Genomic DNA, 26,408 nt, shown 5'->3' with positions numbered 1-26,408 from the left:
TTTTGAGTCTACTAAGTTATAAGAAGCACAAACATGAGACACAGTTAATATATTAATAAACCCCTGAGCTGTGGTCTATATCTGATAGGACACGCTACTGTATTTAATGCCTATGTAGGTATTTGACTGTGGGGGGTAGTTATCAAGCCGTCTACTTTTCTGGCTTCGCCGGCCCAATACGTCCGCCTAAGCTCGCCTACCTTCGCCGCCGCGGACCTTGAATACGTTCGCCTAAGTTATCAAATAAAGCTGTCAAAAAGCCGCGGGGCGATGAGCAGCGGACTGTGACAGTTATCACTCATCCGATCTCGCTGCCCTTCGGCTTTTTCCCAGCTTTATTGCTAGCCTGTCACTAAGCACCCACACTAAACTGCACTGTTCTACCCCCTATACCGGCGCCCCCGGAGCCCCCCGCAACTAAATAAAGTTACTAACCCCTAAACCGCCGCTCCTAGACCCCGCCGCAACTCTTATAAATGTATTAACCCCTAAACCGCCGCTCCCGGACACCGCTGCCACCTACATTATACCTAGTAACCCCTATCCTGCCCCCCCTATACTGTCGCCCTCTATTATAAAATTATTAACCCCTATCCTGCTGATCCCGCACCTCTCCGCAACTAAATAAATAGTTTAACCCCTAAACCGCCGCTCCATGAACCCGCCGCAACCTATATTAAACCTATTAACCCCTATCCTGCCCCCCCTACACCGTCGCCACCTATAATAAATTTATTAACCCCTAATCTGCCCCCCCTACACCGTCGCCACCTATAATAAATTTATTAACCCCTATTGGCTCGGAATTAAGGTAGGAAAATCTGATTGGCTGATGGAATCAGCCAATCAGATTCAAGTTCAATCCGATTGGCTGATCCAATCAGCCAATCAGATTGAGCTCGCATTCTATTGGCTGATCGGAACAGCCAATAGAATGCGAGCTCAATCTGATTGGCTGATTCCATCAGCCAATCAGATTTTTCCAACCTTAATTCCGATTGGCTGATAGAATCCTATCAGCCAATCGGAATTGAGGGGACGCCATCTTGGATGACGTCCCTTAAAGGAGCCGTCATTCGTCGTAGTCCGTCGGTGAAGAAGGTGGTTCCGCGTCGGCGGAAGGAAGATTCAAGACCCGGCTTGGAAGATGACTTCGCCCGGATAGAAGACCTCTTCAGCGCCGCCTGGATGATGACTTCATCGGATGGAAGATTTCTTCAGCGCCGCTTGGAGGATTAACTTCTTCCGCTCCGGATGTCCTCTTCAGTTCCATCGGTGGCTCGGCTGAGTGAAGACGACTCAAGGTAGGATGATCTTCAGGGGATTTGTGTTAGGTTTTTGTAAGGGGGGTTTGGGTTAGATTAGGGGTATGTGGGTGGTGGGTTTTAATGTTGGGGGGGGTTGTATTTTTCTTTTACAGGCAAAAGAGCTGAACTTTTTGGGGCATGCCCCCACAAATGGCCCTTTTAAGGGCTGGTAAGGTAAAAGAGCTTTGAAATTTATTTAATTTAGAATAGGGTAGGGATTTTTTTTATTTTGGGGGGGGGGTTTGTTATTTTATTAGGGGGCTTAGATTAGGTGTAAGTAGCTTAAAATTGTTGTAATATTTTTAACATGTTTGTAACTTAATTTTTTATTTTTTGTAACTTAGCTTTTTTTATTTTTTGTACTTTAGTTAGTTTATGTAATTGTATTTAATTGTAGTTATTTGTAGGTAGTTTATTTAGTTAATTTAATGATAGTGTAGTATTAGGTTTAATTGTAACTTAGGTTAGGATTTATTTTACAGGTAATTTTGTATTTCTTTTAGCTAGGTAGTTATTAAATAGTTAATAACTATTTAATAACTATTCTAACTAGCTAAAATAAATACAAAGTTACCTGTAAAATAAATATAAATCCTAAGATAGCTATAATATAATTATTAATTACATTGTAGCTATCTTAGGGTTTATTTTACAGGTAAGTATTTATTTTTAAATAGGAATAATTTATTAAAGTATAGTGTAGTGTTAGGTGTAATTGTAACTTAGGTTAGGATTTATTTCACAGGTACATTTCTCTTTATTTTAGCTAGGTAAGCTATTAAATAGTTAATAACTATTTAATAGTTATTGTACATGGTTAAAATAAATTGAAAGTTACCTGTAAAATAAATATAAATCCTAAGATAGCTAGAATATAATTATTATTTATATTGTAGCTATATTAGGGTTTATTTTAAAGGTAAGTATTTAGTTTTAAATAGGATTCATTTAGTTAATAAGAGTTAATTTATTTAGATTTATTTAATTAATATTTAAGTTAGGGGGGCGTTAGGGTTAGGGTTAGACTTAGGTTTAGGGGTTAATCATTTTATTACAGTGGCGGCGGCGTAGTGGGGGGCAGGATAGGGGTTAATAAATTTATTATAGGTGGCGACGGTGTAGGGGGGGCAGATTAGGGGTTAATAGATTTATTATAGGTGGCGACGGTGTAGGGGGGGCAGATTAGGGGTTAATAGATTTATTATAGGTGGCGACGGTGTAGGGGGGGCAGATTAGGGGTTAATAAGTTTAATATAGGTGGCGACGGTGTAGGGGGGCAGGATAGGGGTTAATAGGTTTAATATAGGTTGCGGCGGGTTCAGGGAGCGGCGGTTTAGGGGTTAATACATTTATTATAGTTGCGGTGGGCTCCGGGAGCGGCGGTTTAGGGGTTAATATGTATAGAGTAGCTTGCGGTGGGCTCCGGGAGCGGCGGTTTAGGGGGTAATAACTTTATTTAGTTGCGGCGGTGTAGGGGGGGTCAGATTAGTGGTGTTTAGACTCGGGGTACATGTTAGGGTGTTAGGTGCAGACAGCTCCCATAGAAATCAATGGGATGTCTGTCAGCAGCGAACTTGTACTTTCGCTATGGTCAGACTCCCATTGATTCCTATGGGATCCGCCGCCTCCAGGGGTGGCGGATTGAAAACCAGGTACGCTGGGCCGTAAAAGTGCCGAGCGTACCTGCTAGTTTTATGATAACTAGCAAAAGTAGTGAGAATGTGCCGCACTTGTGTGCGGAACATCTGGAGTGACGTAAGAATCGATCTGTGTCGGACTGAGTCCGGCGGATCGATGCTTACGTCACAAAATTCTACTTTTGCCGGTCTCGAGCCTTTGATAACTAAGGCGAATCAGCCTCGCCACAAATACGCTGCGGAAGTCCAGCGTATTTGAGGTTGACGGCTTGATAACTACCCCCCTGTGTGTGAAAGTTGGGACCATCAAGTGTGTTTGAATAGTAATATTTGGCGTTGTGTTCTACTGTCAAAATTAAACATCCCTTCTACCCCGCGGCCCTGGCCGTAGACCGCAGGATTATGAAGAAGCTGTCTAGAATAGATTTGCATCAGCCTTATAAGATTAGTCTAAAAGTAACACTGATCCATGCATAATCATGTAAACTTCATGTGTTTTACCATAAAGATGGAGCTATATTCAGTGTCAACCATGGGCGCTTACCACTAGCTACAGATGGATGCCAATATTACTGTATAAGCTTTATAGCTCAATGTGCACATAATTTAAACAACAAATAAACAATCGAGCAGTTAAATTGGTGCTAGGATAATAGTACAATTACAAATGAGGTCATACATGCATAATTAAAATAAAGATAACGATTTTTATATACTATTTTTGGTACGGTATTTTAGTCCATTTGGTTTGCAAATGCTATACGTAATGGACATTAGGTTTTCAGAGTCCTGTAACTTTTTTATCCCCATGACTTTACTTGCAGGAAAAGTTGATTCGGGAAAGAGATTTGTAATATATTGCTGTTGTGAGTGTTCCAGGGTAAAATGATTGCCACCGAGTGCAGAACTCCCAGCCTTCCCTTGTCTCCTAGTTTCTGAGGATTCTTGAAATCAGGGTAACAAGTCTCTGGTTGGTGGCTACGAGAGGCACAGGTATCATGTTGGTCCACAACTTCGCAAATTTCAAATTTTCCATCTTTGGTATCCCATGGGACCCCCCCAAACCCCCACAGGGCCTAGACTTGTGGTAAGTGTTCATTCTGTTGCTGATCCTCTCTTGGTATGCCATACGTGTCTGGCCTCTCTAATGGCATGAATTCTTTATCCCTGTCTGTTTGATGATTATTTGGTAGCTCCGGGACCTCCATGTTATATGGTAGATTTGTTGGTGAGACAACAATGATGTTGCATGTATCCTTCCGATGAAATCCTTCTTGGAAAGTTATCCCCTTTGTGTCAGCTGCATTTGTTAGGGAGTATCTCACTAGCAGTGGGTCTTGTGGTGCTTTCACAATGAGACAGAGGCAGAGCTCTTCAAATCTTCTCCAGTTCTTGTTATTAAATATGTCTTGAGAATCGCAGTCCTCCATGGCAGCCATTTTAAGAGCCATATATTATAGGGTCTGCGTATATTTGTAGGTTCCGTCCTTATGTTTAAGTCTCTTAGGAATTAATGATATTAAAGGTAGTATAATAGTCTCAGTAGGTGATTTGACAAGTCCAGCTTGGGGTTTCCGAGAGGGGTAGCATTACCTAGATGTTTGCCACCGCACTAGGCCCTTAATATCTGATTTTCCGCTTCAGCTTCCCTCATACAGCTTATTTTGGTATCCTAGGTCACCACACTGAAGTGGGTCAGTATTGCGATCAGTGTGAGAAAATTGGCTGTGAAAATACTCTCAAAATCGGTGGGTTTTGAGACATTCTGCTGGAGCTTAGAAAAATGTGACCGTTCAAGGTCAATGTTCAGACACGCCCCCGAAATTGGTCCTTTTTTAATGTGATATTTTAAAATCTGATAAGAGAAATTATGTAGTGATAGTAATTACAGTTAAGGCAGGAGCCATTTTAGAAGTATACTAGATTATTATTCTAATATAGTAAGATCCTTTGAAGTGGGCAGGGTAATAAACTAGCTTTTAGAAAGTTTGGTCCTTTCTTAGACTTTCATTAATTTTTTGTATATGTATTAATATATATGTTTATCAACTATGACCCCTCTTTAGAGTTTTAGATTTTTTAGAAAAGATTTTTAGAAGTGTTTTAAACTTTCAGATTTTTAAAGTGTTTAGGTTCTGTGACTTTATCTTTTATCGTGTATTTTCTAAGTATCAATTTATTGTATGATTATTATTGTATTAGATTATATTTTTAGATATTGTTATATTAAATAAGGTGCTCTTGATGAATAAACAAGACAAATTTAAGTTTATTTGGGAAAGAAAATAACATGAGGATCCCTCCATTTGCAAGATCGTTTCCAGACTGAGATAGAAAGTAGAACACTGATTAACAAATCACCGGAACCTTTGGGGTATTTAAATGAGCATTTGAGCAGCACACAGTATCTTGATAAAGCCCCAACCTAAAGGGGTGAAACGCGTATAAGGACTGTGTGAAAAAGGAATTGTGAGGTTATTAGACCTGGGAAACCCTGCTTTTACAATTAAGCCTGGACCGCCGGACCTTAGTTAAGGAAAGCCCGAACTCTGCGTACATAGTACTGAAGTGCAGAGAGAGCGATACCTGGGACGGCTGAAAAAGGTAATTACCATTTGAATACTTGTGCAAGTAACACTAATACAACGGAAACCTGGTGACGTCAGACGTGCAGTGAGTAGCGTGGTCGACCCCGGTGAAACACAGCTCGAAGGAACTTTCAGGAGAAGCAGGTCAATACAAGCGGCAGCTCGTTACCCCTGTGCGGTTAAGAGAGAGATGAGAACGCTGGAGTTTGTTAACGGACTCTCAAGTGTAAATGTTTTGTCACAAAAGTATCAAATAATACGTTACAGAGACTCAATACAAAAAATAGAGACACTTGAACATACAGATCATCATCAGTTTTATAAGTGACACGTTGGGATAAGCATTTCACATAAAATTATATTATCAATTGAAATACAGTGATCACTGGAACGAAAGAAAAAATTGTCTTGGCACCAATTGTATTTTCTCAAGAGTGACTGTATGGATATGATCTCTGGAAATCTCTGTGGCTGAAACATTTTAGAGGCGAGGTCTTACTGCTTTGAAAAAGATTGTTTAGTTTATAACCTATAAGGAATGCGTTTGGAAAAGATCTCATATTAGAGCGATCCATGTAAAGATAGATATTCAGTATTGTAAAATCATTGCGCAGAGGCCTTATTTAGAAAGTCATTATATGCATATGAGTGTTTTTGAATGAATTGGCATGGAATTAATGTGAAGAGTATCAATATATTGTGTATTTTGTAAGAGAAGTTAGCTCTAAAGACTGAATTATTTGAGGTGACTTCATTGTATTATTTGTAATTAAAGATCAAATTGATAGATTAAATTATATATTTTTAAGATTTGAGATATATTTGTGGTATAAATTTATGGTATAAACAGAGACCTAAAGCTGAAATAAGGATAAGGTTTTATTCATTCACTTTTTTTTTTTTTTTTAAATAATTTTTATTGAGGTAAAATGGCAAACAAGAATAAAAACTTTGCAGAGAAAAAGCATGGCAACATGCCCTTTTAACATACATTAAATTTTACCAGGTGAACTGAACAAGCATGTCCTTGTAGCTGTGTAACCTGGACTTAACTCAGTCCAGATGTATAACTTTAAGCCATGGGCATTACCTCATTTTTACATAAGTGCATGGACAGAGGACAAATAAAACAACTCTAAATATCTGGTTGGGTGTAAGCCCAGATTTACTAACCAAAATAAAACCTTGTGCAGGCTTGTGCTTGTCCTTGGAGTATTCAGTTGATCCTTTAACAAAGTCCCTTTAAGAAATTACTGGCCTCTCTTGGGCCTCAAGCTACCCAGGTATATCATGTAAGGGTTTTAAAAATAAACAAAGTGATGTGCTGATTTCAAGTGGACATCAAGCATACAAGTTGACTCTAACTATGCGGCCTAGTTGTAGTAAATACATTTCTGTTCAGAAGTTAATAGGCCTAAAGCTGTCCATAATATATATTACTGAACATACATCTCCTTAAAGTAACATAGGTAAGGGAAGGAAGAACCCCCCAAAAATATATAAGGACATATATTTCATATACAACAATATGTGAAGGATTACATTTGTAGGTGCTCTCTGGGGACCCACTTATTAGAGAGGTTCAGTGTATGCATCATTATTAGTCAGAAAAGCCCCTAGGAAACCTATTATATACATAGTTGCAGTGCAATGGGGGCCTGCCTCAGTCGGGGTGCAGCGGCCACTTGTCAGATAGTGTGTATTTAGAGTGGTATTGGGATACCCATAGGGGGTAATAGCTATAGGGGGCGCCATAGCATCAAACATATTAGTGGAGTGTCATAACCAGATCCATTTGCGGTAACAAGATATATTATAATTATACAGTAAATGTCCGCCTATATGAATAACACAGTCAGATGGGCATCTCTAATCTCACACCCTTAGATGTAATTATGTAATGTCCCATTATACAGGAGGTAATAGCCATAATGTCCCCATAATACCTAACATATCAGAGAAGTGCTGTGGACCATTTCAGTTGCAACACTAGAGTAAAGTATAACAATACAACATATCTCTGCATAAATAGATAATACTGCCAGATGGGTAGCTCCAAACACACACTCTTAGGGTGAATTATGTGGCGTCCCCCTCATAAATCTTGCGTTACTCTAATCTGTTCACATGTGACCAAGTCTGCCCCTATGTACATATATATATGCGTAGCTGAACAAGCCCCTAGGTAAATAAAAAAACAGAGCATTGCTAACAAATTGTCTAAACATTAATCTGGTTTTAGATTAAGCGTCAAACAGTCTTATAACAGCAGCCCTCCCATCAGTCTAGGTGCGGGGAAGCCAAATATGCATTAGCGATAGAAAGAGTTCCGAAACCATGACATCCCCTATTCAGATGGAACAGAGTCATACTCGCAGACACAGATATTTTGATGGTGAGGGAGCAAGTGGGAACAAATATAATAAAACCCAACTGAGTGATCTTAAGTAGGCACAATGTTCCGGGTCTAGATCCCACACACACCACGTAAATCCATACATGTCCATTACCCTATGCCGGTCCAGGAGGCACTCCTCCCACAGATACCCGGACTCTGTATGCTCCGCCAAAAGGTGGCTCCTTGAAATGTCAACATGGCCACGGGCAAAGGCCCCAAAATCCCACAGACTCCTTTTGTCAGCCTTTGTGATCCGGTATCAGGCAGGCAGAAGAGACCCGATGATAATAGCTGGGTTCCAGCACACATAGTCTCTCTAGTCAATCGCCCAGCTTGCGCCTCACTGCAATTCCATCCCAGAGAGCCGGCCGCTTCTCCCCGGTTTGGAACCAAAGCAGGCGGGGGGGTCCCACAAGCCCCTGACTGCGTATTCGTAGCGATGTGCGGGTCTCCGGCATTCAATGTGTCTCCGTCTGGCTTGTAGAGCTCCGTGTTCGCCCCTCTCCCCGTTCCAAGCAGGTTCTTCCCGGTGCGAGTGAGGGCCATGTGTGACTGAAGGCGGTCACATCTAGCCTGTATTAGATGGTCAAAATCAGACATCCAGCCTTGTATAGTTTCAAGTATTTCCTCCATACTCAATTGTGTAGATGATGTAAAGGAGAGTGGAGCCTAAGCTCCTTATACCCGGTTCCCCGGGGGGGGTGCTGAGAGATTCCCTCTGTGGAGGCCGCCTAAACCTAAACCTCAGCGATCCGGTCTAGGAGACCCCGGAGTTGCAAGATAAAAGTATAACCCTTGCCAGCAAGCTATTCTCTTTCAAATAAATCACAAATCTGTGCTGGATGGCTTCAAAATATAACAATTACATGGCGAAATGTAATTTAGTTAGACAGAGCTCCTAGTTTTGCGGCCATCTTCAGCCTGAGCCCGGACATGCCCCATTCATTCACTTTTTTAAAAATATTTTTAGAAACCCACTGAATCGATTATTACACTGATACTTAAAGAAGATAAAGTTGATTCATATGTAGCATCATACAGACCAATATTTCTTTTAAAGGGACAGTCTACTCCAGAATTTTATTGTTTAAAAAGATAGATAATCCCTTTATGACCCATACCCCAGTTTTGCATAACCGACACGGTTATATTAATATACTTTTTACCTTTGTGATTACCTCCATCCGACGCAGAGCGGGTCCATCTTCAGCCAATAGAATGCAAGCTCAATCCTATTGGCTGATTGGATCAGCCAATAGGATTTTTTTTACTTTAATTCCGATTAGCTGATATAATTCTATCAGCCAATCGGAATCTAAGGGACGCCATCTTGGATGACATCACTTAAAGGTACCTTCATTCAGTAAGAAGACTCCGGATGAAGAGGATGCTCCGCGTCGGATGGATGAAGATAGAAGATGCCATCTGGATGAAGACTTCTTCCCGTCTGGAGGACAACTTCACCCGGCTTGGATGAAGACTTCTCCCGGCTTCGTTGAGGACTTCGGCCCAGCTTGGATGAAGACTTCTGTTGCTTACTTGAGGATGGATGTCCGGTCTTCAGAACTGTAAGTCGATCTTCAGGGGGTTAGTGTTAGGTTTTTTAAGGGTGATTTGGGTGGGTTTTATTTTTAGGTTAGGGTTTGGGCCTGCAATAGCGCTAACTGCCCTTTTAAGGGCAATGCCCTTCCAAATGCCCTTTTCAGGGCAATGGGGAGCTTAGGGTTTTTTAAATAGTATTTTATTTGGGGGGTTGGTTGTGTGGGTGGTGGGTTTTACTGTTGGGGGGTTGTTTGTATTGTTTTTTACAGGTAAAAGAGCTGATTTATTTGGGGCAATGCCCAGCAAAAGGCCCTTTTAAGGGCTATTGATAGTTTAGTTTAGGCTTTTTTTTATTTTGATAGGGCTATTAGATTAGGTGTAATTAGTTTAAATATCTTGTAATTTCTTAATTATTTTCTGTAATTTAGTGTTTGTTTTTATTTGTTCTTTAGCTAATTTAATTTAATTTATTTAATTGTAGGGTTAGGTTAGGTGTTATTGTAACTTAGGTTAGGTTTTATTTTACAGGTACTTTTGTATTTATTTTAGCTAGGTAGTTATTAAATAGTTAAAGTGAATGTAAATTTTCCAACAATTGAAGGTCCCTAATACCTCCAGAACACATGCTGACTTAAACCACAATATTTTTTTAATAAAATTTAAATTTTTAATAATATATTTTTTTTTATTTTTTTTATTTTCAAAGAAGCTTTATTGAAGAAAGGTTATACATATGAGTTAAAGCCAAACAACATATATAGAATAAACAAATCAAATGAAAACTCTTCATAAAGTGATTAGGAAAGTCAGACACTTCAGTTTGATATATACTCTCACCCCCAGACATGTATTGGGAGCGAAAGTTTACAAGGTTACGTTTTTAATTTAGTTTGTATTTCCTTTGCTTGTAAGCAATTATATGATAATTATCAAATAATATATTGATTAGAATGTAAAGGACAATGTAAAGACCAATGATTTAGTAGGAGGGGAGTATCAGGGAGAGAAAAAGAAAGAGTAAGAGATAGAGGGAAAAAAAAAAAAAAAGGGGGGGGGGAAAGAGATGGTGAAGGAGTTACAGAGCACTCCTGGTACTGTAGAGGCCACCCCAAGCCCAAAAACTGCCTATATCGTGCCATGCCATATTGCCAGTATAAGCTCATACTTATCTAATTTATGGTTTTTAAGATAATGATATCTCTCTAAAACTCTAAAAAGTATTAAGTCCTCCACCTGTGTATACCAGTCTTCCAGACTGGGAGGGGTTCGCATCTTCCATTTTTGTGGAATCAATTTCTTCGCACTAGTAAGCATGATTAACAACAAAGCAAGATGCGCCTGACTTTGCGCTGCGGGCAGCCCTAAAAATAGTAAGGTCTCCGGAGTATTCGGGATTGAGAGGTTAAGGATTTCTGATATCTTTTTTAAAACCTCCGGCCAGAAGGATGTCAAGGTGGGGCAAGTCCACCATATGTGCAAAAGGGAGCCCCGTTCACCGCAGCCCCTCCAACACATAGGGCTGACAGATGGAAAATTTTTATGTAGCCGTACTGGGGTCAAATACCATCTGCTCATAAATTTGATATGCGATTCTTGTATAGTCGCTGAGACAAATGATTTTTTAACCAGTTTGAATGCCCGCAACCACAACTCAAGGCTAATATCTGTTCCCAGATCCTCAGACCAGCGCATAGTGTATGTCGGGAGAGTGTCAGTCCCTTGTGAAACCAATATTTTATATAAGAGGGAAATTAAGTGTCTTGGCAAAGCCTCTCCGGTGCAGAGACTCTCAAATGGGGTAAGTGACCTACCGAAATCTTGTTTTCTTTTATGGTTAGAGATATAATGTATCAATTGATTATACTGCATCCAGGTGGAGAATATCTTGGGCTGGAATTCCCTCAGTATGTTTTGGGGTTTTACCTTCCCGTTAATAATATATTTTTAACTAGAAAATTAGCTCCGTTTTGATGATCAACTCCTCCCATCTGGCACTTCCTTGATTTGCAGACTGTGACGTATAGAGCAGTCCCACCCGCTCTATTACGTACCTCTGAAGCGTGTCCCCGCAAAGTCCTTAATTTGCGCATGTGTGCAAAACCTTGTGTCTTTATCTGCACATGCGTTCCCGAATCCAAACGAAGCACTATGCTTCGGAATCGCTATATATTACTTGCAAATGCATGCACAGAACAGCAACACAAGCGCGTCCCCGTGAAGTCCTTAATTTGCGCATGCGTGCAAAACCTTGTGTCAATCTGCTCATGCGTTCCAGAATCCAAACGAAGCACTATGCTTTGGAATCGCTGTATTACTTGCAAACGCATGCGCAGAAGCAGAGCATGACGTTGCACAAAAGGGGTTGAACGCCACGGGGTGGGGGAGCCGATTTGACAACACAATTGTCAATCAATTAGAAAATGAGGGACATAATGGCGTGCGGAGGAATTGCGGCTCCGAAAATTAGGTTAAAAAAGTATATATTTGGATTTTGAAATAAAATACAAAAAAATTATGAATTAAAGTCCATCTTATTTATTGCCCTTGATAATATGAGGATAAGTGATACTGTTGACTTTACATTCACTTTAATAACTATTTAATAACTATTGTACCTAGTTAAAATAAATACAAACTTAGCTGTAAAATAAAAATAAAACCTAAGATAGCTACAATGTAACTATTAGTTATATTGTAGCTAGCTTAGCGTTTATTTTATAGGTATTTCGTTTTAAATAGGAATTATTTAGGTAATAATATTATTTTTTATTAAGATTTATTGTAATTATATTTAAGTTAGGAGGTGTTAGGGTTAGACTTAGGTTTAGGTGTTAATACATTTAGTATAGTGGCTGCGACGTTAGGGGCGGCATATTAGGGGTTAATAAATATAGGTAGGTGGCGGCGATGTTAGGGACGGCAGATTAGGGGTTAATATTTAACTAATGTTTGCGAGGCGGGAGTGCTGCGGTTTAGGGGTTAATATGTTTATTCTAGTGGCGGCGACGTTGGGGGCGGCAGATTAGGGGTTAATAAGTGTAGTTAGGTTGCGGCGACATTGGGGGAGGGAGATTACGGGTTAATATGTATAATGTAGGTGTCGACGATGTTTGGGGCAGCAGATTAGGGGTTCATAAGTAGAATGTAGGTGGCGGCAGTGTTCGGAGCGGCAGATTAGGGGTTAGTAAGTATAATGCAGGTGTCGTCGATGTTGGGGCGGCAGATTAGGGGTTAATAAGTGTAAGATTAGGGGTGTTTAGACTCGGGGTTCAGGTTAACGTGTTAGGTGTAAACATAAAATGTATTTCCCTATAGGAATCAATGGGGCTGCGTTACTGAGTTTTACGCTGCTTTTGGCAGGTGTTAGACTTTTTCTCAGCCAGCTCTCCCCGTTGATTCCTATGGTGAAATTGTGCACGAGCACGTATAACCAGCTCACCGCTGACTTAAGCAGCGCTGGTATTGGAGTGCGGTAAGGAGCACAATTTTGCTCAACGCTCACTTCTTGCCTTTTAACGCCGGGTTTGTAAAAACCTGTAATACCAGCACTGCAGGTAAGTGAGCGGTGAGAGAAAACTGCTCGTTAGCACCGCTCAGCTCATAACGAAAAACTCATAATCTAGTCGTATGTGTCTTATTGGTATAACTTGTTGATTATGGAAGACTCAAAGTATATGATCTCCCCAACTATAGAAAAATGGAAAAGAATTTTACCAGCCAATTGGATTTAATTAGACTGGGTTAAATTTAGCTCTAAAAGAGTTATCAAGGCTAATTTAGCCATAAGTCTTAGTGAGTCTCATTATCGCTTGCTACTATTATCTTACTTGACCCCTCTAAATATGTCTAAATGGAATCATAACACGCCTCAAGTATGTGGGAGTATAGAGGCAGATATCCCACAATGTTTTTACACATGTCCTAAGACAAAATAAAAATTGGGCAAAGATTGAATATTGGTTAAAAAAAAAAATCTCTTATCTTGGATGCAAATTTTACTTTGAATGATATAATATGTATTTTAGAGGGGACAGTAGTACATAAGTATATTACAAGATTTATAAATACTGTGATATTAATAGAAACAAATATAATCTTGATGGTTTGGAACTCCAAAAAAATTCCAACTTTGAAAATGTTCTTGCTAAAGATCCATAATTACATGATTCTGAAACAATTTGGTAGTGAAAGTACTTCAGACAGAAGTATCTGGTGATTCATATGAAAATGTATATAAAATCCCTAGAAGTTACTGTTCAGGGACAAATTTTGCTTCCATTCAAAAATTCAGAAATGTTAATAAAGGCAAACTTAGCTGATATTTAATGGAATTTATTAAAGGGACACTGAACCCAAATGTTTTCTTTCATGATTCAGATAGCGCATTCAATTTTAAGCAGCTTTCTAATTTACTCCTATTATCAATTTTTCTTTGTTCACTTGCTATCTTTATTTTAAAATCTTGAACGTAAATCTTAGCAGCCAGTCCATTTTAGGTTCAGCACCATGGATAGTGCTTGCTTATTGGAGGCTGACATTTATCCACCAATAAGCAAGCAAAACCCAGGTTCTCAACCAAAAATGGGCCGACTCCTATGCATCACATTCCTGCTTTTTAAATAAAGATAGCAAGAGAACGAAGAAAAATTGATAATAGTAGTAAATTAGAAAGTTGCTTAAAATGGCATGCTCTATCTGAATCATTAAAGAAAAACATTGCGTTTAGTGTCCCTTTAAGGGTAGAGAGGATTATTTTTTTTCTTCTATTTTTTGTTTCTTTTGGGATAAAAACAGAAAAAATAGGTTTCTTGTTTATGACGACCCTGTTGATGATGTTCCTATTTAGACTATACTGCCTTATGTATATATAATGTATCTTGTTTAAATGTTCTAAGATTCAAGTTATTAGAAACTTGGTAGTTTGTCCCAAGTATTGACTTTTACAACCACCCTGCAATAGATATATGAGATTCTTAGTTTTGCAATTAATAAAGCTTTTGATTTCAAATTATTTTCCTGTGGCTGTGGAAGTGAAAGTATTTTGTACTCTTTTAGTGTAGTTACAACCCTTACCTTTTCCACATATATAAAAAACCACTTTAAATCAACTATTTTGGAGGGGCCAAGTTGGTACTGCTGAATATTTTGCATTAAGGAGCTGTGATCCTGTTTTAATTAAATTGGATGTTCAGTTGTTCAGCTTTCTGCTCTCTGTTGTTATTGGTCTTCCGGGCTCCTGAACCTGGCAGTACCTTTGACTATCCTTCTGGATTTCCCCTGTGTACTATGAAAGATTGGACTGATACCTGGTTTCCTGAATTCTGGCTTTAACCTGGACTTCACTTTGGGATTCTTTTTTTTTTTTTTTTTTTATAAACAAGCTTTATTAGTGAACATCCAAAGATCCACAGCATACGTGCAATACAATGAAAGGCAGGTTTACATTTCACAGAGCATTATAAACAACATACATTTATATTATAATGACAGGTGTCCAACCTGAAGCTAACAAAGATTGTATCACGCTATCTCATTTGTAAAGTTTAATATAAGTCATGCTTTAATTAGAATACAGCCAGATTTCCGAGATCCGACCCATTAGGCAGATCCATGGATATGTCCACCCGCATTACTCTTTAGTGCAATTTCTGAGAAAAGGGGAGAGGAAGGAAAAGAGTAATAGAGGGAACAGCGTGTAGAGGATATAAAAGGAGTAAAGGGAGGGGAAGAGAAAAAAAAAAAAAAACACAGACCCAGATCGGTGCACAGCCCAAGTCATTCCAGACCCAGCTTTCCAGATATTATCAGACTCTTATACATCTTTGCCTTCCCATAAAAGTACCATATATTCATGTATTTCAGTTTTGCCTGATCTTATGTTATCTTAAGTTCAGCAGATCTCCGACCCCATCCCTCCACTCCCTCAGAGTTGGCACATACAGAGATTTCCAGTGCCTCGGTATGAGGCTTTTAGCGCAATTCAGAAACAGGAGGAACAGATTTCGCTTAGGCTCCTCAATGATTCTTGGTATTTCATGATAGATAAGATATTTGGGGTCTGGGGGTAGGATCATTTTCAGAATCTTGCCTGCTTCACCGAACACCTCCTCCCAAAAGGGTTGAATGTGGGGGCAGCTCCACCGCAAGTGCACCAATGTGCCCTCCTCTCCACAGCCCCTCCAGCACTCCCCACTCAAATGATGATATATCTTCCGTAACCGCTGTGGTGTCATATACCACCTACTTAGGAATTTAAAATGCATTTCCTGAAGTCGTATTGACACCGAAGCTTTTTTTTGCTTTGATGAAGATAGATCGCCAGGCCTGAGCATCAATCTCCAGTCCCAGTTCTCTATGCCATGCAGTCACATAGGAGGGCAGAGTTTCTCCGTCTCCCACCAGTAGGAGTGTGTATAATAAGGAGACCAAGTGTCGTGGAATAGTTGACGCAGTGCAAAGTTCCTCAAATGAGGTTTTCTGCCTGGTCAGTTGGTCCCTATTCCATGCCTTAATGAAGTAATGGGTTAGTTGCGTTACTCTAAACCATGAGGAGAACAGCGCCGGTCTCCAAGCAGCCAGTTCCTCCTGGGTCTTAAGTTTGGCATTATCTGTTCATTAAAGATAGCTGCTTCTGCAAGAGAATAGAAAGACCCCGAGGAGTAATTTTTAGATGCTATTCCAGTGTCCGGGTTCTCCCAAAGGGGGGTGACCGGAGCTATGGCTGAAGAAATATAGTTTGTAGTTTTGATAAGCTTATCCCAGACATGGAATACATCCTGTATCAGAGGATAGTGCGAGATGTTTTTTGGGCGATGCTCGGCACTAATCCACGCCAAGGAGCCAACATTACCTCTCCGGAGAATTTCCCTGTCCAGCCCTATCCAGGCCTTGTCTGAAGAGCCGTGACACCATTCAACGATTCTTTGCAGGATCATTGCTCTATGATACTCAATGAGCAAAGGCACTCCCGCTCCCCCTCTGTCTCTAGGGAGGTACATTGTCTTTTTGCTAATTCTTGGCCTCAGGCCGCCCCAGATGTAGGATTCCATTAGCATCTGAACTTGATGTATCAAGTGATCAGCTGAAGCCAAAGGGATCGCCTGCATGATATAAAGCATTCTAGGTAGCACATTCATTTTGGCTACATTTATCCTCCCCATCCATTTATTTTTCCAGGATTTCAGGTCCCCTGCAATAATGTCTCTGATATTTTTATAGTTGGTGTTCACTATCTCCCCCAGAGAAGAAGCAATCCAAACACCAAGATATTTCAAATGTTTTGTGTTGATTTTTAGAGGGCACTCACGACTCTGAGCCTCAAACACTTCACGAGGCATAGAAATGTTTAGTATTTCTGATTTTGAGAGGTTGAGCAAGAAGTCTGAGACTCGTCCATATTCTTTAAACTCCGCAAGCGCTTCTTGCAAAGAGGCTCCGTTGTCCGCAAGCGTCAGCAGCACGTCATCTGCGTACATTATGAGCTTGTGTTCTACCCCTCCGACCCGAACGCCTCGCACAGCCGAATTAGCTCTTATCTTACAAGCCAGGGACTCCATAACCAGAGCGAACAGCAGTGGGGAGAGCGGACATCCCTGCCTCGTCCCATTGGAAATTGAAAAAGGCGCGGAAAGCATACCATTCACCCTAACACGTGCACTAGGGTCAGAATATAAGGAAAACACTCCATTGATAAAGCGTGGACCAAGGCCCACCCTCACCAAAGTTTGACGCATGAAGGACCAATTGACCCTATCAAAGGCCTTTTCCGCGTCCGTTGATACAAGGACCAACGGCGCGGAGTTGGCTTGGGCTGCAGATATCAGCTGTAATACCCGAAGGGTGTTATCTCGTGCCTCTCTCGCCGGAATAAAGCCGGCTTGGTCCGTTGATATCAGCCTTGGCAAGTGCTTCTTAAGACGATTCGCCATGACTTTCGCCAAAATCTTAACGTCAACGTTAAGAAGGGAGATTGGTCTGTAACTGCCCGATTGTGTGACTGGTTTGTCCGGTTTAGGAATAACCACTATAAAGGCCTCCAACATCTGTCGAGGTAAGGTTGCATCAGAAGCAAGTCGGTTAAACAAATTGAGCAACCGAGGTACCAGGATGTCCGCAAAGGATTTGTAATACCGAGCCCCGATTCCATCAGGGCCCGGGCTCTTACCCACCTGAAGGCACTTAATAGCCTCAGTGATCTCTTCTGCGACAAAGGGGGCCTCTAACTGCTCGGATTCAGTCTCCGATAATCGTGGGAGGTTAATTCCTTTGGGATTCTTTTTTATTACTTTTGCATGTGTGGTTCCTGACGTTGGCCTGTCTGAGCTCTCTACTGACTGTGGATCTCTTCCTGCTCACTGGCCAAGGCACAGTCCCTGTTCCAGTGTACGTTCATCTGCCAAGGCAAAGACCCTGTTCCAGTTTACATTTACCTGCCAAGAAACAGCCCTTGTCCCAGTGCACACACCCCTGCCAAGGCACAAACCCTGTTTCAGTGTACGTTCAACTGCCAAACAAAAACCCTGTTCCAGTGTGCGCTCACCTGCCAAGGCACAGACCTTATTCCAGTGTACGCTAACCTGCCAAGGCACAGACGCTGTTCCAGTGTACACTCATCTGCCAAGGCACAGAGCCTGTTCCAGTGTACGCTCACCTGCTGTCAGGGTGCCAGGAATCAGACTGAGACAAGAAGTGCAAAAATAATTACACCTTTATTAATAGCAAAAAATAATAAAAAGTTCACAAGTCAAATAACAAGCCAGGAGTCAAAACCAGAGCTGGTAGTCAGACGAGCCGAGTCAGGAGTCAAAGCGAATAGTCAGACGAGCCGGAATCAGGAACAAGGAAAACAGCAGAGTCAGGAACAAGCCAGGGATCAGGAACCAGGAAGGACGTCAGGCAGCCAGGTAATACACAGGAACTCTCACAAACAGGTCTGAGACAACGCAAAGGCAAAGCATACTGAACAGAGGCCCTTTAAATAATAAGTGATGACATCACAATTCTGAGACTGCATTCTGTCTCACACAGATGATGCACACCAGTCTGGCCATAAAAGGAAGTGCAGGAAGTGAGCAGCATCCCCCACAATGTACCATAGTCCGGAAGAGAGGTGAGTAAAATGGCTGCCAGCAGCACATGGCAAACAAAACAAGAGAAAACCCTGACACCTGCCAAGGCACCGACCCTGTCCACTGTACACTCACCTGCCAAGGCACAGATCCTGTTCCAGTGGGTAATACTTCTGCCCAAGGCCCCGGTACAGGCATTCCTCCTGTCTAAGACACCGTTGCGGGTATTACTCCTGTCCAAGGCCCTGGTGCGGGCATTCTTCATTTCCAAGGCCCTGGTGAGGGCATTCTTCCTGACCAAAGCTTGATGTGGGTACTCCTCAGCCCCGGTGCCAGCCCATCTCCTGTCCTGTTTCTCTTGCCAAGTCCATTGCCCAGATCCACAGAATCCAAATCATGTGTCCAGCTCCACAGAATCAAAGTCTTGAGTCAAGGTCCACAGAATCCAATTCCTTTATCAAGTTCCACAGTTTCCAGGTCCTATGTCCAGCTCTACATTATCCAGGTCTTGTTTCTGTACAATAAACTTGTTTTACTTGGTGTTGTCATAATGCCAAAAAAGGGCAATTAACTCTATGAAACACATCCCATTGGCCCATTTTGACTCACTACATCACAAATAATGCCCCATCTCCTGGACTACCCCCAACTGAAATGTAGCTTAACCATGTCAGAAACCATTTGTTAATTCTGTATTGACTTTGGTTTGAAGGTACTGCTATGTGTGGATCCATAGATTAGCAATCTTCAGTTCTCCAAGAGCAACACAAACACAAATTCTTCAACATTAAATATGCGATGTAGCATAAAATCACCATGGAGAGATGACAGTATTTTTAAAATTAACTTCCATGACCCTTTTAGAGAATGGAGATTTCATTTAGTTTGCCCCTATCATTAACAACAACAAAATAGCTCAATACTAATAGCCCAGTAAGTTTTAAATAAATGCTGCCCCAGATAAAGATGGCTTCTCTGAAGTCCTTGATTTTATTTAGTGATACTGGTGTTTAAGACTGATTGAAGATACACATTGAACTAAAAAACACTCTATCTTGCATATGCAAAAAGCAGCACGTATATATGTCAGCAATGATTTTGTCTGAGAAAACAATAAGGAAAACCTTTTTAATATCACTGGCTAATAAAGACAACTGATTTAGCTTTACTGGTGGAGAGGGACATGCCTCTGCAAGTATGAAAAGAAAACATTTATTTATTCTGGACAGAAACTTGGGTTTAACCCCCCCCCCCACCACCACCAAAACAAAACAAAGAAATACATTTTTTATACCATTTTTTTAGATGAAAACAAACGTTGACTACAAAGTTCCTTTAGTTGGCTGTAGTAATACCAGTACTATTGAGCTAAAATGGATATTTACAATTTTACTGGAGAATCACTAAGGCCTAGATTTGGAGTTTGGCGTTAGCCATGAAAACCAGCGTTAGAGGCTCCTAACGCTGGTTTTAGGCTACCTCCGGTATTTGGAGTCACTCAAAAAAGGGTCTAACGCTCACTTTTCAGCCGCTACTTTTCCATACCGCAGATCCCCTTACGTCAATTGCGTATCCTATCTTTTCAATGGGATCTTTCTAACTCCGGTATTTAGAGTCGTGTCTGAAGTGAGCGTTAGACATCTAACGACAAAACTCCAGCCGCAGGAAAAAAGTCAGTAGTTAAGAGCTTTCTGGGCTAACGCCGGTTTATAAAGCTCTTAACTACTGTACTCTAAAGTACACTAACACCCATAAACTACCTATGTACCCCTAAACCGAGGTCCCCCCACATCGCCGACACTCGATTAAATTTTTTTAACCCCTAATCTGCCGACCGCCACCTACGTTATACTTATGTACCCCTAATCTGCTGCCCCTAACACCGCCGACCCCTATATTATATTTATTACCCCTAACCTTCCCCCCACAACGTCGCAGCCAGCTACCTACAATAATTAACCCCTAATCTGCCGACCGCAAAGCGCCGCCACCTACGTTATACTTATGTACAAGTGAGAATAGTGTTTCCAGGCGCCAACAAATGGAGGCTAAGGTTAAAGTTTATCAATATTTATTCAAGACAATTCTTCTCTTGTATACAGTTAGTAGTTAAAAAACTTATTAAGACAATTTAAAACAATAATATGGTAATTAAAATCTATCAGAGACGCATGGATCCACGCTAAAAGAATTAAATTAAAAGACAATAATCTATAATCTTAAACCTTAAGCAGGGTATGGATATACAATATTCAACAATATGTGTTTTAAACAATTTGATGTGATGGTGTGTGTGAGCATCTGCTCCACGCTGTGGTTGTGATACAAAGTCAAATAGTGAACATTGTGTCTTAAAAAACAAAAAATCAATCCTGTGAAAAAGACAATCAGCTAACAGTCCTGTGAGCAAAAAATAATAATAGTAGTAAATAGACAATCCTGTGAACAAAAAGTAATAATATTCCTGTGAAAAAATTAAAATGGAAGTCAATTCAGTTGAAAACAAAAACTCGCTCCTGTGCGAGAGAAATCACTTCTGTGTAGCAAATGTCCAGAAAAAACGTGATGTGTGTATCAAGTTAAAAAGAAAATGTTGAGAAAACGTTGCAAAAAATAAAATGATAAAAAACAGTGCTCTGTGGAGACTGAGCTCCAAGCTGAAAGTTAAAACAATTTGCTAGAAGTAACAAACAAATATGCCGATCGATAAAAACCTGTGGGGAAAAAAATAGATACAATGTGTAGATAATTTTTCAATCGTACCCTCCTAGTGGAATATAGCTTACCAGGTCTACGCGTTTCGGCCTTGCCTAGGCCTTTATCAAGACTAATGGTAAGCTGGTAGTTTGGGCCTTATATAGAGAAACCCAATCCGTGACCGGAAGTGCCAATTATCTGTGACTTCCGGTTGTTCGTTGTGATAGTTGTCTCTCTATATATATATACTTATTTTATGTAAGTAATGTCTTGTATATCTAGTAGTATATAATCTTATATAGTGCCACAAGGAGTTTGTTTGGGGCACCTTTGGGGTATTTTAATCTTTCTTAACCTCCGTTTGCTTGATTACGTCACTTCCGGTTGGGGATAACTGACCAAATCGTACCTAAATTTCACTATTAGAGACCAAAAAATCTGGTCGAACTTTTATAAATATTTGTAGTTATTTTGTTATATAATAGTGATTGATCAGGATCCATTTATTTCTATCTCTTATATTAATTAGTTTTAGTTCCGATTTCCGGAAGACCCCATTGGATGTGACGTCACCACTAGTTTACACTGGTGATTGGTTTAGCTAATATGGCCCTATCAGCAAAGAGTGTAGTTTGTGTAAATACTTATGTACCCCTAATCTGCTGCCCCTAACACCGCCGACCCCTATATTATATTTATTAACCCCTAATCTGCCCCCCTCAATGTCGCCTCCACCTGCCTACACTTATTAACCCCTAATCTGCCGAGCGGACCGCACCGCTATTATTATAAAGTTATTAACCCCTAATCCGCCTCACTAACCCTATAATAAATAGTATTAACCCCTAATCTGCCCTCCCTAACATCGCCGACACCTAACTTCAAACATTAACCCCTAATCTGCCGACTGGAGCTCACCACTATTCTAATAAATGTATTAACCCCTAAAGCTAAGTCTAACCCTAACACTAACACCCCCCTAAGTTAAATATAATTTAAATCTAACGAAATTAATTAACTCTTATTAAATAGATTATTCCTATTTAAAGCTAAATACTTACCTGTAAAATAAATCCTAATATAGCTACAATATAAATTATAATTATATTATAGCTATTTTAGGATTAATATTTATTTTACAGGTAACTTTGTATTTATTTTAACCAGGTACAATAGCTATTAAATAGTTAAGAACTATTTAATAGCTAAAATAGTTAAAATAATTACAAAATTACCTGTAAAATAAATCCTAACCTAAGTTACAATTAAACCTAACACTACACTATCAATAAATTAATTAAATAAACTACCTACAATTACCTACAATTAACCTAACACTACACTATCAAAAATTAATTAAATACAATTCCTACAAATAAATACAATTAAATAAACTAGCTAAAGTACAAAAAATAAAAAAGAACTAAGTTACAAAAAATAAAAAAATATTTACAAATATAAGAAAAATATTACAACAATTTTAAACTAATTACACCTACTCTAAGCCCCCTAATAAAATAACAAAGCCCCCCAAAATAAAAAAATGCCCTACCCTATTCTAAATTACTAAAGTTCAAAGCTCTTTTACCTTACCAGCCCTGAACAGGGCCCTTTGCAGGGCATGCCCCAAGAAGTTCAGCTCTTTTGCATGTAAAAAAAAACATACAATACCCAAGCCCCCCAACATTACAACCCACCACCCACATACCCCTAATCTAACCCAAACCCCCCTTAAATAAACCTAACACTAAGCCCCTGAAGATCTTCCTACCTTGTCTTCACCTCACCGGGTTCACCGATCTGTCCAGAAGAGCTACTCCGATGTCCTGATCCAAGCCCAAGCGGGGGGCTGAAGAGGTCCATGATCCAGCTGAAGTCTTCATCCAAGCGGGGCAGAAGAGGTCTTCCATCCGATTGAAGTCTTCATCCAAGCGGGATCTTCTATGGTCATCCATCCGGAGCGGAGCGGCAGGATCCTGAAGACCTCCGACGCGGAACATCCATCCTGGCCGACGACTGAACGACGAATGACGGTTCCTTTAAATGACGTCATCCAAGATGGCGTCCCTCGAATTCCGATTGGCTGATAGGATTCCTTCAGCCAATCGGAATTAAGGTAGGAATATTCTGATTGGCTGATGGAGTCAGCCAATCAGAATCAAGTTCAATCCGATTGGCTGATCCGATCAGCCAATCAGATTGAGCTCGCATTCTATTGGCTGATCGGAACAGCCAATAGAATGCAAGCTCAATCTGATTGGCTGATTGGATCAGCCAATCGGATTGAACTTGATTCTGATTGGCTGATTCCATCAGCCAATCAGAATATTCCTACCTTAATTCCGATTGGCTGATAGAATCCTATCAGCCAATCGGAATTCGAGGGACGCCATCTTGGATGACGTCATTTAAAGGAACCGTCATTCGTCGTTCAGTCGTCGGCCAGGATGGATGTTCCGCGTCGGAGGTCTTCAGGATGCTGCCGCTTCGCTCCGGATGGATGCCGCTTGGATGAAGACTTCAATCGGATGGAAGACCTCTTCTGCCCCGCTTGGATGAAGACTTCAGCCAGATCATGGACCTCTTTAGCCCCCCGCTTGGGCTTGGATCAGGACATCGGAGGAGCTCTTCTGGACAGATCGGTGTGATACCCGGTGAGGTGAAGACAAGGTAGGATGATCTTCAGGGGCTTAGTGTTAGGTTTATTTAAGGGGGGTTTGGGTTAGATTAGGGGTATGTGGGTGGTGGGTTGTAATGTTGGGGGGGGTATTGTATGTTTTTTTTACAGGCAAAAGAGCTGAATTCTTTGGGGCATGCCCCGCAAAGGGCCCTGTTCAGGGCTGGTAAGGTAAAAGAGCTTTGAACTTTAGTAATTTAGAATAGGGTAGGGCATTTGTTTATTTTGGGGGGCTTTGTTATTTTATTAGGGGGCTTAGAGTAGGTGTAATTAGTTTAAAATTGTTGTAATATTTTTCTTATGTTTGTAAATATTTTTTTATTTTTTGTAACTTAGTTCTTTTTTATTTTTTGTACTTTAGCTAGTTTATTTAATTGTATTTATTTGTAGGAATTGCATTTAATTAATTTATTGATAGTGTAGTGTTAGGTTAATTGTAGGTAATTGTAGGTAGTTTATTTAATTAATTTATTGATAGTGTAGTGTTAGGTTTAATTGTAACTTAGGTTAGGATTTATTTACAGGTAATTTTGTAATTATTTTAACTATTTTAGCTATTAAATAGTTCTTAACTATTTAATAGCTATTGTACCTGGTTAAAATAAATACAAAGTTACCTGTAAAATAAATATTAATCCTAAAATAGCTATAATATAATTATAATTTATATTGTAGCTATATTAGGATTTATTTTACAGGTAAGTATTTAGCTTTAAATAGGAATAATTTATTTAATAAGAGTTAATTAATTTCGTTAGATTTAAATTATATTTAACTTAGGGGGGTGTTAGTGTTAGGGTTAGACTTAGCTTTAGGGGTTAATACATTTATTAGAATAGCGGTGAGCTCCAGTCGGCAGATTAGGGGTTAATGTTTGAAGTTAGGCGTTGGCGATGTTAGGGAGGGCAGATTAGGGGTTAATACTATTTATTATAGGGTTAGTGAGGCGGATTAGGGGTTAATAACTTTATAATAATAGCGGTGCGGTCCGGTCGGCAGATTAGGGGTTAATAAGTGTAGGCAGGTGGAGGCGACGTTGTGGGGGGCAGATTAGGGGTTAATAAATATAATATAGGGGTCGGCGATGTTAGGGCAGCAGATTAGGGGTACATAGGGATAATGTAAGTAGCGGCGGTTTACTGAGCGGCAGATTAGGGGTTAATAATAATATGCAGGGGTCAGCGATAGCGGGGGCGGCAGAATAGGGGTTAATAAGTGTAAGGTTAGGGGTGTTTAGACTCGGGGTACATGTTAGAGTGTTAGGTGCAGACGTAGGAAGTGTTTCCGCATAGCAAACAATGGGGCTGCGTTAGGAGCTGAACGCGGCTTTTTTGCAGGTGTTAGGTTTTTTTTCAGCTCAAACAGCCCCATTGTTTTCTATGGGAGAATCGTGCACGAGCACGTTTTTGAGGCTGGCCGCTTGCGTAAGCAACTCTGGTATCGAGAGTTGAAGCTGCGTTAAATATGCTCTACGCTCCTTTTTTGGAGCCTAACGCAGCCTTTATGTGGACTCTCAATACCAGAGTTATTTTTTTGGTACGGCCAGAAAAAAGCCGGCGTTAGCTACGCGGGTCTTTACCGACAAAACTCCAAATCTAGGCCTAAGTTTGCCTGTACTATATTGAACCTAACACACAAACCTTTCAGTAACACTTCCTTGTGTGCAACCAACTGCCCCTGCATCGTTCCTATGACTTGCTTCTCTCCGTCTGTCCCTTTACTTTCTCACATTCCCATTTAAAATACTTTTTTTTAAAACTACACCTGTTCTTTGAAATTTCTTGCTGCACTCTAAAAGATTTGCCACAAGCTTTAATAGGTGAAAGATTCCTGAACAGCATACCTGTTCAGGAATGCATACAACTTACATTTTTCTTTCTCAGATCTCTGGTCTACTTTCTCCGCAGCAATCATTTAGCATGTAAACTCACAAGCCCATCTATCCTGTACAGTATATCACCATGTGAAAGGATGGTTATTTCAGATAATAACACAAGGGCATGGGACCTTTTTTAATGTAATTCTCTAAAATTATTAGTCCAGGAGTATGCTCTTTAAAAAAAAAGAAATACCTGTAGTATGTATGCTGTTTTTTAGGTTGCAAAAAATACAAAAATATTTTAATGTCCATTTAATTAATAAAATATGTCAAGGGTACCTGAATGTGTGATTGCTAACAAATATAGTTGAAACTTTCATTATGGGAACGAGTAGATATATTTATATAGGTTAACTTAAATAGAGGTAGCAGGTGGGAGCTATAAATTGAGTACTTATGTGCTTGATGTGGGTATTTGGGTGGTCCTAGGTTTCACTGAAAGAAAATGGGACATATATAGAGGAAGAGGAACAGAAGAACAGACTTCCTCACTACAGGTCGACTGAAAGTTGTGCATTCAAGATTTAAATTTTACAAAAATATGAATAACATGAAAAATGATGGGGTTAGGGGATTGATAGTTGAAGGTCATACCCCAAATTTTACCTCAGGGCT

The sequence above is a fragment of the Bombina bombina genome, chromosome 5 (genome assembly GCF_027579735.1).
Source record: "Bombina bombina isolate aBomBom1 chromosome 5, aBomBom1.pri, whole genome shotgun sequence".
NCBI lineage: Eukaryota > Metazoa > Chordata > Amphibia > Anura > Bombinatoridae > Bombina > Bombina bombina.
This window is presented reverse-complemented; position numbering follows the sequence as displayed.